A 12,087-nucleotide genomic window follows, 5' to 3' on the forward strand; every position below is an offset into this window, starting at 1 on the left:
TATTTATTGACACTTACTGTGTGTGGACCACTGTATGAAGCGCTTGGGAGAGTACAATACAACAATAAACAGACACATTCCCAGCCCACAATGAGCTTACAGTCTAGAGGCTCACCATCTAAGCCTAGGGGAGAGCAACCTTTTACACTCATTTTACAGATGAGGACACTGAGGCCCAAAGAAGTGAAGCGAGTTGCTCGAGGTCACACAGGAAGCTAATGGCAGAGCCAGGATTCAGATACCAGTCCTCTGATTCTTTCCATTAAGCCATGGGAGTTCTTACTTAAATTACTTCTGCTTCCAGTGGGGAAACAGCATGGCCTAATGGCTATAGCCTGGGCTTGGCAGTCAGAAGGACCTGGGTTTGAATCCTGGCTCTGCCACGTCTGCTGTGTGACCTTGGATAAGTCGCTTCACTTCTCTGGGCCTCGGTTCCCTCATCTGTAAAATGGGGATTAAGACTGTGAGCCCCATGTGGGTCAGACACCATCTCCAACCTGTTTAGCTTGTAACTGCCCCAATGCTTAGAACAGTGCTTGACACATAGTAAGCACTTAACAAATACCATTATTAGCACTGTAATTATTACTCCAGTGGTAGAAGTGGGTGGGGGCTAATTTCTACTCTGGGGGAGACTGTTCTCTTAGGTCACATGTAATTTGAAAAACAAAACTGGCACCAATCCGCTGACTCTCGCTTCACACTGGGTATGACAGAGTGAGCTGGTGCATCTTGTATCAACCCCAGCCCTTAGTTCAGTCCTAGGCGCATAGTAAGATCTTAAAAAATAGCATTATAAACAGTGGGTTTCACTAGAAAGTAGCCAAGTCTGGGAGTTAGCAGTCCTGAAGATTATTCCCACCTCTGCTCCTGACCTTGCTTGGCTAAGTCTCATGACTTTTCTGAGTCTGTTTCCTCTATGGATAGGGGAAATAAAGTATGAGAATTCTATAAAGTCTACAAATCCTCAGAGGGGGAAAACATTTCTTTCAAGGAAACAACATTCTCTTACCAATGTAAGCGTGGTGTGCTACTCACAATCCAGATATAAATGGATCTCCATAATGTTAGAGAAGAATTCATTCGTTCATTCAATCTTATTCATTGAGCATTTGCTTACTGTGTGCAAAGCACTGAACTAAGTTCTTGGGAGAGTACAATATAACAATAAACAGACACATTCCCTACCCACAATGAGCTCACAGTCTAGAAGGGGAGACAGACATTAATGTAAATAAATAAGCAGCGTGAACGAGTGGAAAGAGTACAGAGCTGGGAGTCAGAGGACCTGGTATCTATTCATTCATTCAATAGTATTTATTGAGCGCTTACTATGTGCAGAGCACTGTACTAAGCGCTTGGGATGAACAAGTCAGCAACAGATAGAGACAGTCCCTGCCGTTTGACGGGCTTACAGTCTAATCGGGGGAGACGGACAGACAACAACAATGGCAATAAATAGAGTCAAGGGGAAGAACATCTCGTAAAAACAATGGCAACTAAATAGAATCAAGGCGATGTACAATTCATTAACAAAATAAATAGGGTAACGAAAATATATACAGTTGAGCGGACGAGTACAGTGCTGTGGGGATGGGAAGGGAGAGGTGGAGGAGCAGAGGGAAAAGGGGAAAATGAGGCTTTAGCTGCGGAGAGGTAAAGGGGGGATGGCAGAGGGAGTAGAGGGGGAAGAGGAGCTCAGTCTGGGAACGCCTCTTGGAGGAGGTGATTTTATCTAATCCTGGCTCTGCCACTTGCCTGCTGTGTGACCTTTGGCAAACTGCTTCACTGTCTGTGTCTCCCTTTCCTCACCTGTTAAATGGGGATTCAGTCCCTGTTCTCCCCCTTATTTAGACTGTGAGCCCCATGTGGGATAGGGATGTGTTCAACATGATTTGCTTGCACCTATCCCAGCGCTTAGAACAGTGCCTGGCACATAGCAAGTGCTTAACAAATACCATTAAAGAAAAAAATTAAGGCCCGTGTTCTAGGAAGGACAGAGCTCTTCTATGCACTCAGCTGCTCGGCAGTCCTTTAGAGGAATTCGTGTTAGCTGGGAAAAAAAAATATCCCTTTTGCTTTCGAAAATGAGCACTGGGGGATCGGTTTGGAGCTGATCAGGGGGCCCAGAAGACCCATTCATATTATGCAGAATCTCATAATGACGTCGGGGTAGATGATGCAAACCCAGGCGGGTGATTTCCTTAGGAGATATCTCAGCACGGACTGAATCCCTCCTATTCCCAGAAGCCTAGTCATTCCCTCCTTATCTCTGGGAAGGCCTTTGGCAGGAGAGTGAGAAAAATCTCCACTGCGGCTGCCCCCACTAAGGTTCCAAATCAGTGGTACTGAGCGGCTGCTTTCTGAGAGCTAACCACTGGGATAAAACGTTTGGGAGGGTTCTCCAGAAGCCAGCCCCATGCTCCCTGCCCCTGAGGAGCTCACAAGTCTAATGGGGAGACAGACAATCAGGATCTACAGAAAGTGGGAGCAGGAGGAGGAGAAGGGATAAAGGTTGAAACCTTCAGGATGTCGTGAGTAATACTTGAATCTGCGAATAGAAAGACAGAAGTCGGCAAGGCTGAGGTGAGCAACCACTTGGACAGTGCCAGAGGGGAGAGTAAGCCGGAAAGGGAGGACCAGAGGTGTTCGGGAATAAGCCTCGGGAAACTCTGAGCCCCCCTCCCTTGCCCCTGTCTTCTAAGACAACTGGGAGTATCCCAGTATCAGCTGCACCTACTCAACTGCTGGGTTGCTATGACAACTAGGGATGGTGCATCTGGGAGGCGATTTCCAGGAGAGAACTGCTACCTCCAGGAGACCAGGAGATTGTGGAGGCCGGGGAGATGGAGTAGGGCAGAGCTGAGATTGCTAAAGGGGAGGCGGGGAGGCGGCCTACAAAAAGACCTGAACTTACACCGCCATCTGCTGGAAGTGTTTTCGGACATTTCCCGGCTTTGCTCAGGGAGAGGAAGAGGTCGAGACACAGCGAGAGACACAAAGAGAGAGACAGAGACAAGAAATGCACCTCACGGCTATGGAAGAGATAGCCTGCTTAACGACGGACCAAAATAGTGCACATAATCAAAGCGCTTTCTCTTTCAAGAGAGCATCTTTCTCCCAGAAGCTTAAAATGTTTTGTCAACGATAACTCCAGTGTCTTCACAACATTTCTTGGAAGAAGGTGGGGAATGGAGGGAGGGAGGGAGGAAACCAAGGAGGGAAGGAAGAAGGGAGGGAGGAGGGAAACGAGAGAGAAGGCAATAATGTAATAATTCCCATTTTGTTGCCAGAAGCACAGAAGCCAATGGGTGTGGTGTCTCCTGGCTCATAACAGCTGTTCCTTGGGAACAGGACTAGCCAATTTTCCCGCCTGTGGAACTGCACACACACCCTATCAGGAGATGTAACATGGCTGCCAAGCCCAACATGGCTGCCATTCTGTCTTATGGCTGGGCAGCAAACTCGGAGGTGCCTTCTCAGAAACCCCAGCTGAGGCATCAGCCTATAGAGGTGAAAGAGTGTGTCCCCAGAGACAGAAGAGTGCTGCGAGGAGGTTTTACATCTCTTATTTCCTTGGATAAATTCTTCAAGGACATCTCAGGTGGTGCCCTGCCCAAACCGGGCGCAGTCGGCGCTGGTGAGGCTGCTACTGATGGAAGTGATGCCCCCAGCCAAAGATCGGAAGCTCTGAAGGCAGGAACCCATGCTCCTCTTACAGTGCTCGGTACCCAGTAGGCACTCAATAAAGGCCCCAGTTCTCTAACTTGAGGACTGCAGTCTTATAGAATCCCTATATTATGGAAAACATACACTGTAGTACTCACCAATAGAGTCCAATAGAGATGGTAGATAGAATCCCTGCTCTCAACTAGCTTACAGTCTAAAGGGGGACACGATTAGAGAAATGGACAGGCAGTGATCGTGAAACCTCAGGGAAGGTCTTGACTTGACTGAGGCCATTCGCCATGGTGAAAAGAGCACAGTGCTCCACTTGAGCACTGAAATGAGCAGTGGAAGAATCAGTACTTGGGCTCCCCTTCACGGATGGATCCCCACCTTCAAAAATAAATTGCCAGTTGTCTGGGGGAAAAAACCCCCAAAATACTGGTGTTTTATTCCAATTCCACCAAACGTTCTCCATCTCTCTCTCTCTCTCTGACAATTCGGGAAGGGGAGCTCAAATTGGAGCTCTCTCGGCATGAACTCTTGTTCCTGGCATGTCACCATGTGTCTTATTCTCTACTCCTGCGCCATTATGGCGCTCCTGGATGGCTTTCCGATACGGGACATCGGGAATCCAGGAATCTGCCAGCTGCAGGGAGGGATCCTTAAGTACAGAGAAGCAAGTTGCTCTGTCTGAAATAATGATAAAAATAATAATATTGTGGTATTCGCTAAGTGCTTATTGTGTGCTAAGCACTGTATGCAGTGCTGGGGTTAATAAAAGGTAATCAAGTCCTACACAGGGCTCACAGTCTAAGCAGGAGGGACAACAGGGTCTGAGTCCCCATTTTACAGATGAGGGAACTGAGGCACAAGAGTCCCTCTTTGGAGGGTCACTAATTTGTCCTGCATTTATCCCATTTGTTTTTGAAAGGCAACAGGGAAGCTAATTCCTCACATACTTTCAGAAAAGAACTACCCAATCTCCAGGGCAGGGTGAGAGAGAAAACGGGCAGAAAGCGAAGCCTTCAATTCTTGCCTCTTAGGAGGAGCCAGGAGATCTGTTAATCCCTCCTGCCAAAAATAACGTCTCTCCATTTTGATTTTGTTTCAGTTGACGGGTAACTCATTTCCTCCACCGGCTTCTCGTTCTTGAATGTCAAAGCAACAACAGAAGAGGCTCAAGAGCAAAGTGATGACCCAAAACAAAAGACATCCCATGATAAACCGTGGGTGTTTTCAGACTTAATATTTGAGCCGTTTCTCTCCGGTGGGGTTGGGTGAAACTTGGAACAACCAGTGAACAGATGGAGCTCTCAGGAGTCTCCCATTTCCACCCTCCTCCTCCTCCTCCTCCTCTTTCTCCTCCTCCCCGCTTTCCCCCACCCCCGCCACCCCTGTCACCTGATGGAGGCTGAGTTTGTTTCAGGAAATAGGGAGCAGATTGAGAGACGAAAGCAAATTCAACCCTTCGTATGTTTCGTTTATCATCCTTCTCCAGTTTCGGCTGAGTGAGGATTTAATCGACCCTAACAACCTCCTTAGCATTTAGATATTTTCATCTTATTCTTAGCACTTGTGTCCATGGGCATATTTATTTGTATAAACATTTATTTATTTAGCAATTTTTTCTTGACAATGGCCTGTTATAAACTGGTTCTTCCACCCGCTTCCTCTCTTTGTAAATAAAGTCTGTCTCCTTAAGACAGGGAGCATGTGCTCTGCTTCTTTTTTTTTAATCCTGGATGCTTAGTACTGTGTTTTGCCCTTAGTAGGTGCTTAATAAATACTACTATGGATTAACAAATGAACTTCTGGGATGAGAATTAGAGGAGGCTTTAGAGAAGAGCCGGAAGATCAATCATCTCTGAGAACTGGAAGAGAAACTCTATGTTTTTCAATTGACCTCGCTATTTCACCCCAGGGTTGGAGAAACCTTGATGACTTTGCCACAGGATAAGCAACAAGCATCTTGCGGGTTTGCTGCTAGCAGTAGGCACGATCCCTGTCCTTGAGGAGCTTACAGTCGACTGTGGGTAGAGCACTGTACTAGAGCCCTGGGAGAGTACAGGGCTTTTTTGAAGAATGGAGGTTTACAGGGAGGCTTTGTGGGCTGACCAAAACTTCTTCTGTGCTGTCTCTGCAAGTAAAGAGCTCTGTTGAGAGAGAGAGATGGAGAGAGGGAAAGAGACAGAGACGGAGAGGGAGAGAGAGAAAGAGAGAGAGAGAGAGAGACATTGCACAGATGGGACCAGCCTGCTTGTAATAATTCTCGGAAACTAAAGGTTCCCTGCAGGGAGAGCAAGAGAAGTAAAAATGGCTTGGGGAGAGAAGGGAAGAAAGGGAGAAGGGGGGAGAGGGAAGAGAAGGAAGAGAAGGAAGAGGAGAAGGAGGAGGAGGAGAGGGAGGAAGAGAGGGAGAGGATGAAGAGAGGAGCTGCCAGAAGGGCTGTGAAGATAGGCAAAGTGGTAGTCTGTCAGATGTGAAGAAGGAGGGAATTCCAGACGGGGGGCGGCGGGGATCAGCAAGAGGTGAGGGAGATGAGAATGAGGCACAGTGAATGTTTACTCTCTCAAGTGCTTAGTACAGTGCTTCGCACACATTAAGCACGATTGGCCGAGTGACTGACTGAGAAGAGCAAAAGGTGCCAGCTGGGGTGGAGTGGGAGAGGAGCAAAGAGGAAAGAACTGAGGCAGAATTTCAGAACCCATATTCTCCTTCATCTACCAGCCTTGAATCCCAGCGTTTGGAACAGCATGGGGCACATATTAAGAATTTAACAAATAATAATCTATATATTCCCCAGTGTTTAGCACACGGTAAGCACCTAATTCACACCATTATTATTTTTTTAAAGTTTGACTTTAAGATAATTTTCTTAGCCTACTTGCTCTGTCACATGCTAATCTTTATCCGTTTTTTAGTGGTTGAGTTAGGTCAAGGGAATAATAAATAATGCATATAACTCATATGGGGAGGGCCACTCTGGTGATGGAAGAAACAGAGACCCTCTTGGTTACTTGATGAAGTATTTAACAAGTAATGTCACAGCATCACAATAACCGTGCTATTACATTTCCTTCAAGGTCCAAGCCCACACAAATGAAGGTTCTGTACCCTGAATAAAACTCTGATGGCTATCTCCAATAGCTCCTTCTGGTGGCTTCTACATGTCACACCCCTTACCTAAAGAAAAATTGCTATTCAGTACCAGGTGGCAGTTGAAAAAGAAGAAAAAAAGAGAAAAAACATACACAAAACAAATGTTTGAACATTCAACTTCAATACCTGTTCCCCTTCCTACTTAAGTTTGAGCCCCATGGGGGACAGACACTGTATCTGATCTGATTATCATTTTTTATGGTATTTTTTAAGAACTTACTAAGTGCAGGCACTGGAAGAGTAATAATAATAATAATTTTGGTATCTGTTAAGCATTTACTGTGTTCCAGGCACTGTAAAAAGCTGGGGTGGGTACAAGCAAACCGATTTGGACACAGTCCCTGTCCCACGTGGGGCTCCCAGTCTCAATCCCCATTTTACAGATGAGGTAAAATGGGGCACAGAGAAGTAACTTGCCCAAGATAACACAACAGACAAGTGGCAGGGCCAGGATTAGAACCCAAGACCTCCTGACTCCCTTGTCTGTGCTCTATCCATTACGCCACACTGGGGTAGATGCAAGCTAATTAGGTTGGGCATAGTCTATGTCCCACATGGGGCTCACAGTCTTAATCCCCATTTTGCTGATGAGGTCATTAAGGAACAGAGAAGTGAAGTGACTTGCCCAAGGTCACACAGCAGACAAGTGGCAGAGCACAGATTAGAATTTACCTTAGTGCTTAATTCAGTGCTTGGCACCTAGTGAGTGCTCAAAAAATACTATTGACTGATTAACTGGAATGCAGAGACTGATGCTGATTTGGATCACTTTAATTCTGCAGAGATGGTGTGGTGAAGAACTAGTCCTGGCTCTGCCCCCCTGCCTGCTGTGTGACTTTGGGCTAGTCACTGAAACTCTCTGGGGCTCAGTTTCCTCCTCTCCTAAATGGGGATGATAACACTTTCCTTTCCCTATCTCATGGGAATGTTGTGTGAGGAACAGAAATGACATTAATAATGTGAAAATCCTGTGGAAATAAAAGGACAATACAAAAATGGTATTATTATTATTGGATTTAGGTATACATAAATGGATGTCTAGCCGTCTGTCTTGCTACCACCACCAGAGTGTAAGCTCCTTCAGGGTAGGAACTGTGTTTAAACTAGTTTGGGTATTGCCCCATTCCCTCCACCCCCAAAGCTTCAATTATGGTGCTGCCCAGTGAATACTCAGTAAACGTTTGAGGTTGTTTTTAACGTAACAATCCCCAGGGAGTGGAAAGAGCAGGGGCCTGGGAATCAGAGGGCCTGGGTTTCAATCCTGGCTCCGCCACTTGCCTGCTTTGTGACCTTGGGCAAGTCATTTTGCTTCTCTATGCCTCAGTTTCCTCATCCGTCAAATAAGGATTCAGTACCTAGTCTCCCTCCTTCTTAGATTGTGAGTCCCATGTGGGACAGGGACTGCATCTGATAGGATAAACTTGTATCTACTCCAGTGCTTAGTACAGTGCTTGAACCTTAAATATTATTATTATAATTATTGTTATTATTGAGAAGCAGCATGGTTTAGTGGATAGAGAACAGGCCTGAGAGTCAGAAAGACTTGGGTTCTAAACCCAGCTCTGCTACATGTCTGCTGTGTGACCTTGGGCAAGTCACTTAACTTTTCTGGGCCTCAGGTCCCTTACCTGTAAAATGGGGATTAAGACTGTAAAAGCCCCAGATAGGAAAGGGACTGCATCCAGCCTGTTTAACTTGTATCTACCCCAGGGCTTAAAACAGTGCTTGGCACATAGTAAGTGCCTAACAAGTACCATAATTATTATTATTATTACTATTATAATGTTGGTATTTGTTAAGCGCTTACTATGTGCCGAGCACTGTTCTAAGCGCTGGATATTGTTATTATTAGAATGGATTGCCCTGACCAGGCAGGGAGGCAATGTCAATTCACCAATCAATCAATCCGTTGTACAAATTGAACATTTACTGCATGCCATGGCCTACTGGATAGAACACAGATCTAAGCCTGGGTCTTGGTTTCCTCATCTGTAAAATGGGGGTTAAAAATAGGGGTTAAAATACTTGTTCTCTCTTCCCTTTCAACTGTGAGCCACACATGAGACAGGAACTGGGTCCAATCTTATTACCTTGTAATTACCCAGGTCTTAACATAGTGCTTGGTAAGCGCTTAATAAAGACCATCATGATTATAATCAATTAAGGCCTCTGGGCTTATGGTCTGATAGATATTACTTTGATGTACCAACTGGACCGTCTCTCTAAGCCACTCTGACCAGCTTGAAGGCCTTTTCTTCAGACTCCGGGAAATGGCAGCCTCACAGACAGAACGTCTTCTCACCTCGGTGGCCCTGGAAAGACATAATTTGAATAATGGATCACCACCTGCTATAATGCTCTCCAGCCAAACATAAACTTGGTATTGAATTTCTGAAGGACCCACAGTGCTGTTGCTACCCACTGAAGCTCGAGCTCCTCTATCTTGCCACCAACCCCTCACCCACATCTTCCCTCTGACCCAGAATACCCTCCCCCTTCCTATCTGACAGACCACCATTCTCCTCACCTTCAAAACCCTCTGAAAATCACATCTCCTCCAAGAGAGCTTCGTACCTGAGCGCTCAATTCCCCTACTCCCTCTCCTTTCTCCGTCACCTGTGCACTTGGCTCTGTACCCTTTAAGCACTTGATATTCACCCCACCCGCAATTCTCCAGTACATATGTCCTAACCCCCATTTATTTTTATGTCTGTCTCCCCCCTCCAGTCTGTAAAGCTCATTTTGGGCACAGAACGTGTCTACCAACTCTGATAGAACGTACTCTCTCAAGCACTTAGTACCCTGCACTGCACCTAGGAAGGGCTCAGAAAATACCACTGACTGGAATTAGAACCCAGGTCCTCTGACTCCCATGCCCATGCTCTTTCCACTTGGCCACTCTACTTCTCTTGTATAAGCTTATTAAGGTACTCTGTACACAGTAAGCGTTTAATAAATAGCACTGATTGAATGATTGCTCCATGACCAGCCAGAAACACAAGATGAAACAAATACCATTTTTCCACAGCGCCACCTGGTGGCCACTTGATGACGCACGCGAAAAGGAAAAAGAAAAACACGGGGAAACAGACGAGAAAATGGGAGAATGAGAATGGGGCGGATAGAGAAAGAACTGGAGAGATGAAAAGGTCAGTGGCACGGATTTAGGAGAGGAGGTCGGGTTGCGGGGAAGAGGGAAAATAGAAGAGAGAAAAAGAAAGAGGGCTGAGAAAAAACCAGTGTGGCTTAATGGATAGAGCATGGGCCTTGGTGTCGGGAGGGCCTGGGTTTTAATCCTAGCTTTGCCACTTGTCTGCGACCTTGGGCAAGTCACTTAGTCACTTAACTTCTCTGAGCCTCAGTTCCCTCATCTGTAAAATGGGGATTAAGTCTACGAGCCCCATGTGGGACAGGGACTGTCCAACGTGATGTGCTTCTACGCCCTGCCGTCCCCTCAAACTTAACATATCTAAAACAGAACTCCTTACCTTCCCACCCAAACCTTGCCCTTCCCCTGACTTTCCCATCACCGTAGACAGCACCCACCATCCTTCCTGTTCCACAAGCCCATAATCTTGGCGATATCCTTGACTTCTCTCTCTCTCGTTCAACCCACGTATTCAGTCCATCGCTAAATCCTATCAGTTTAGACTTCACAACATCGCTAAAATCTGTTCATTGCTCTCCATCCAAACTGCTACCATGTTTATCCAATCATTTATTCTATCCCACCTTGATTACTGTATCAGCCTTCTTCCTGGCCTCCCTGCCTCCTGTCTCTTCCCTCTGCTACCCTGATCATTTTTCTACAAAAACATTCATTCAGGCCATGTTTCTCCACTCCTCAAAAACCTCTAGTGGTTGTAGTGCACAGTGAATGTGTCTTGTTATACTGTTGTATCGTTCTCTCCCAAGCACTTAGTATAGTGCTCTTTACACAGTAAGCACTTAATAAATATGACGGACTGACTGATTAGTTCAGTACCTGGCACATAGTAAGCACTTAATAAATACCACATTTATTAAAACAGCATTTTGATATTAATCTAGAACAGTCTAGAGCAGTCTAGAACATCAGCTCCTATAATGTTAGCTATAATAATAATGATACTTGTTAAGTGCTTACTCTGTTCCAAGCACTGTTCTAAAAACTGGAGTAAATATAAGTTAAACAGGTTGGACACAGTCCCTGTCCCACCTGGGGCTCACAGACGTAATCTCCATTTTACAGGTAAGGGAACTGAGGCCCAGAGAAGTGAAGCGATTTACCCGAGACCACCCAGCAGACAAGTGTTTTGCTGTCTGTCTCCCCCCTTCTAGACTTCTAAAAATCACATCTCCTCCAAGAGGCCTTTCCAACTGAGTGCTCAATTCCCCTACTCCCTCTCCTTTCTCCGTCACCTGTGCACTTGGCTCTGTACCCTTTAAGCACTTGATATTCACCCCACCCACAATTCTCCAGCACATATGTCCATATCTACCATTTATTTTTAAGTCTGTCTCCCCCCTCCAGACTGTAAACCTCATTTTGGGCGCAGAACGTGTCTACCAACTCTGACAGAATGTACTCTCTCAAGCACTACAGTATCCTGCACTGCTGGGGTTGTTGGGTAGGGATTGTCAGCGTGGCTCAGTGGAAAGAGCCCGGGCTGGGGAGTCAGAGGTCATGGGTTCGAATCCTGGCTATGCCACTTGTCAGCTGTGTGACCTAGGGCAAGTCACTTCACTTCTCTGTGCCTCAGTTACCTCCTCTGTAAAATGGGGATGAAGACTGTGAGCCTCACGTGAGACAACCTGATTACCCTGTATCTACCTCACCACTTAGAACACTGCTCTGCACATAGTAAGCGCTTAACAAATGCCACCATCATTATTATTGTCTCCATTTGTTGCTGAACTGTACTTTCCAAGCGCTTGTACTTTGTACAAATTGTAAGCCACTGTACTTGTTCTGCGCACAGTAAGCCCTCAACAAATATGATTAGATGAATGAAAATGACAGAGTCTAAGGCTATGGGAAAAGTACTGTGGGAGCTGTGGTAGGATTAATGTCAAAATGCCTTCTTAACAATTGTGGTATTTGTTAAGTGCTTACTCCACAGAACGTAGGACCTCCTAACTCCCGGGCCTGTGCTCTATCCCCTAGGCCACGCTGCTTCTCTCCCACAAGGTACTTTCCCAAGTGCTCATTACAGTCCTCTGCACACAGTCTGAGCTCAATAAATAGAAAGGGAGTGGGAGAAGAGAGAGAGGAAGAAG

The 12,087-nt window shown here is 46.0% G+C and overlaps 1 long non-coding RNA gene across 1 annotated transcript; it reads left to right on the top strand.

Moving 5' to 3' along the window:
- The first annotated feature begins 2,776 nt into the window (after nt 1-2,776).
- LOC114807454 lies at nt 2,777-5,383 on the top strand. The gene is made up of 2 exons (XR_003755514.2): nt 2,777-3,184; nt 4,781-5,383. It is a non-coding gene; the product is annotated as an uncharacterized LOC114807454 (long non-coding RNA).
- The last annotated feature ends 6,704 nt before the right edge of the window (nt 5,384-12,087 follow it).

The sequence above is a fragment of the Ornithorhynchus anatinus genome, chromosome X2, assembly GCF_004115215.2.
Source record: "Ornithorhynchus anatinus isolate Pmale09 chromosome X2, mOrnAna1.pri.v4, whole genome shotgun sequence".
Classification (NCBI taxonomy): domain Eukaryota; kingdom Metazoa; phylum Chordata; class Mammalia; order Monotremata; family Ornithorhynchidae; genus Ornithorhynchus; species Ornithorhynchus anatinus.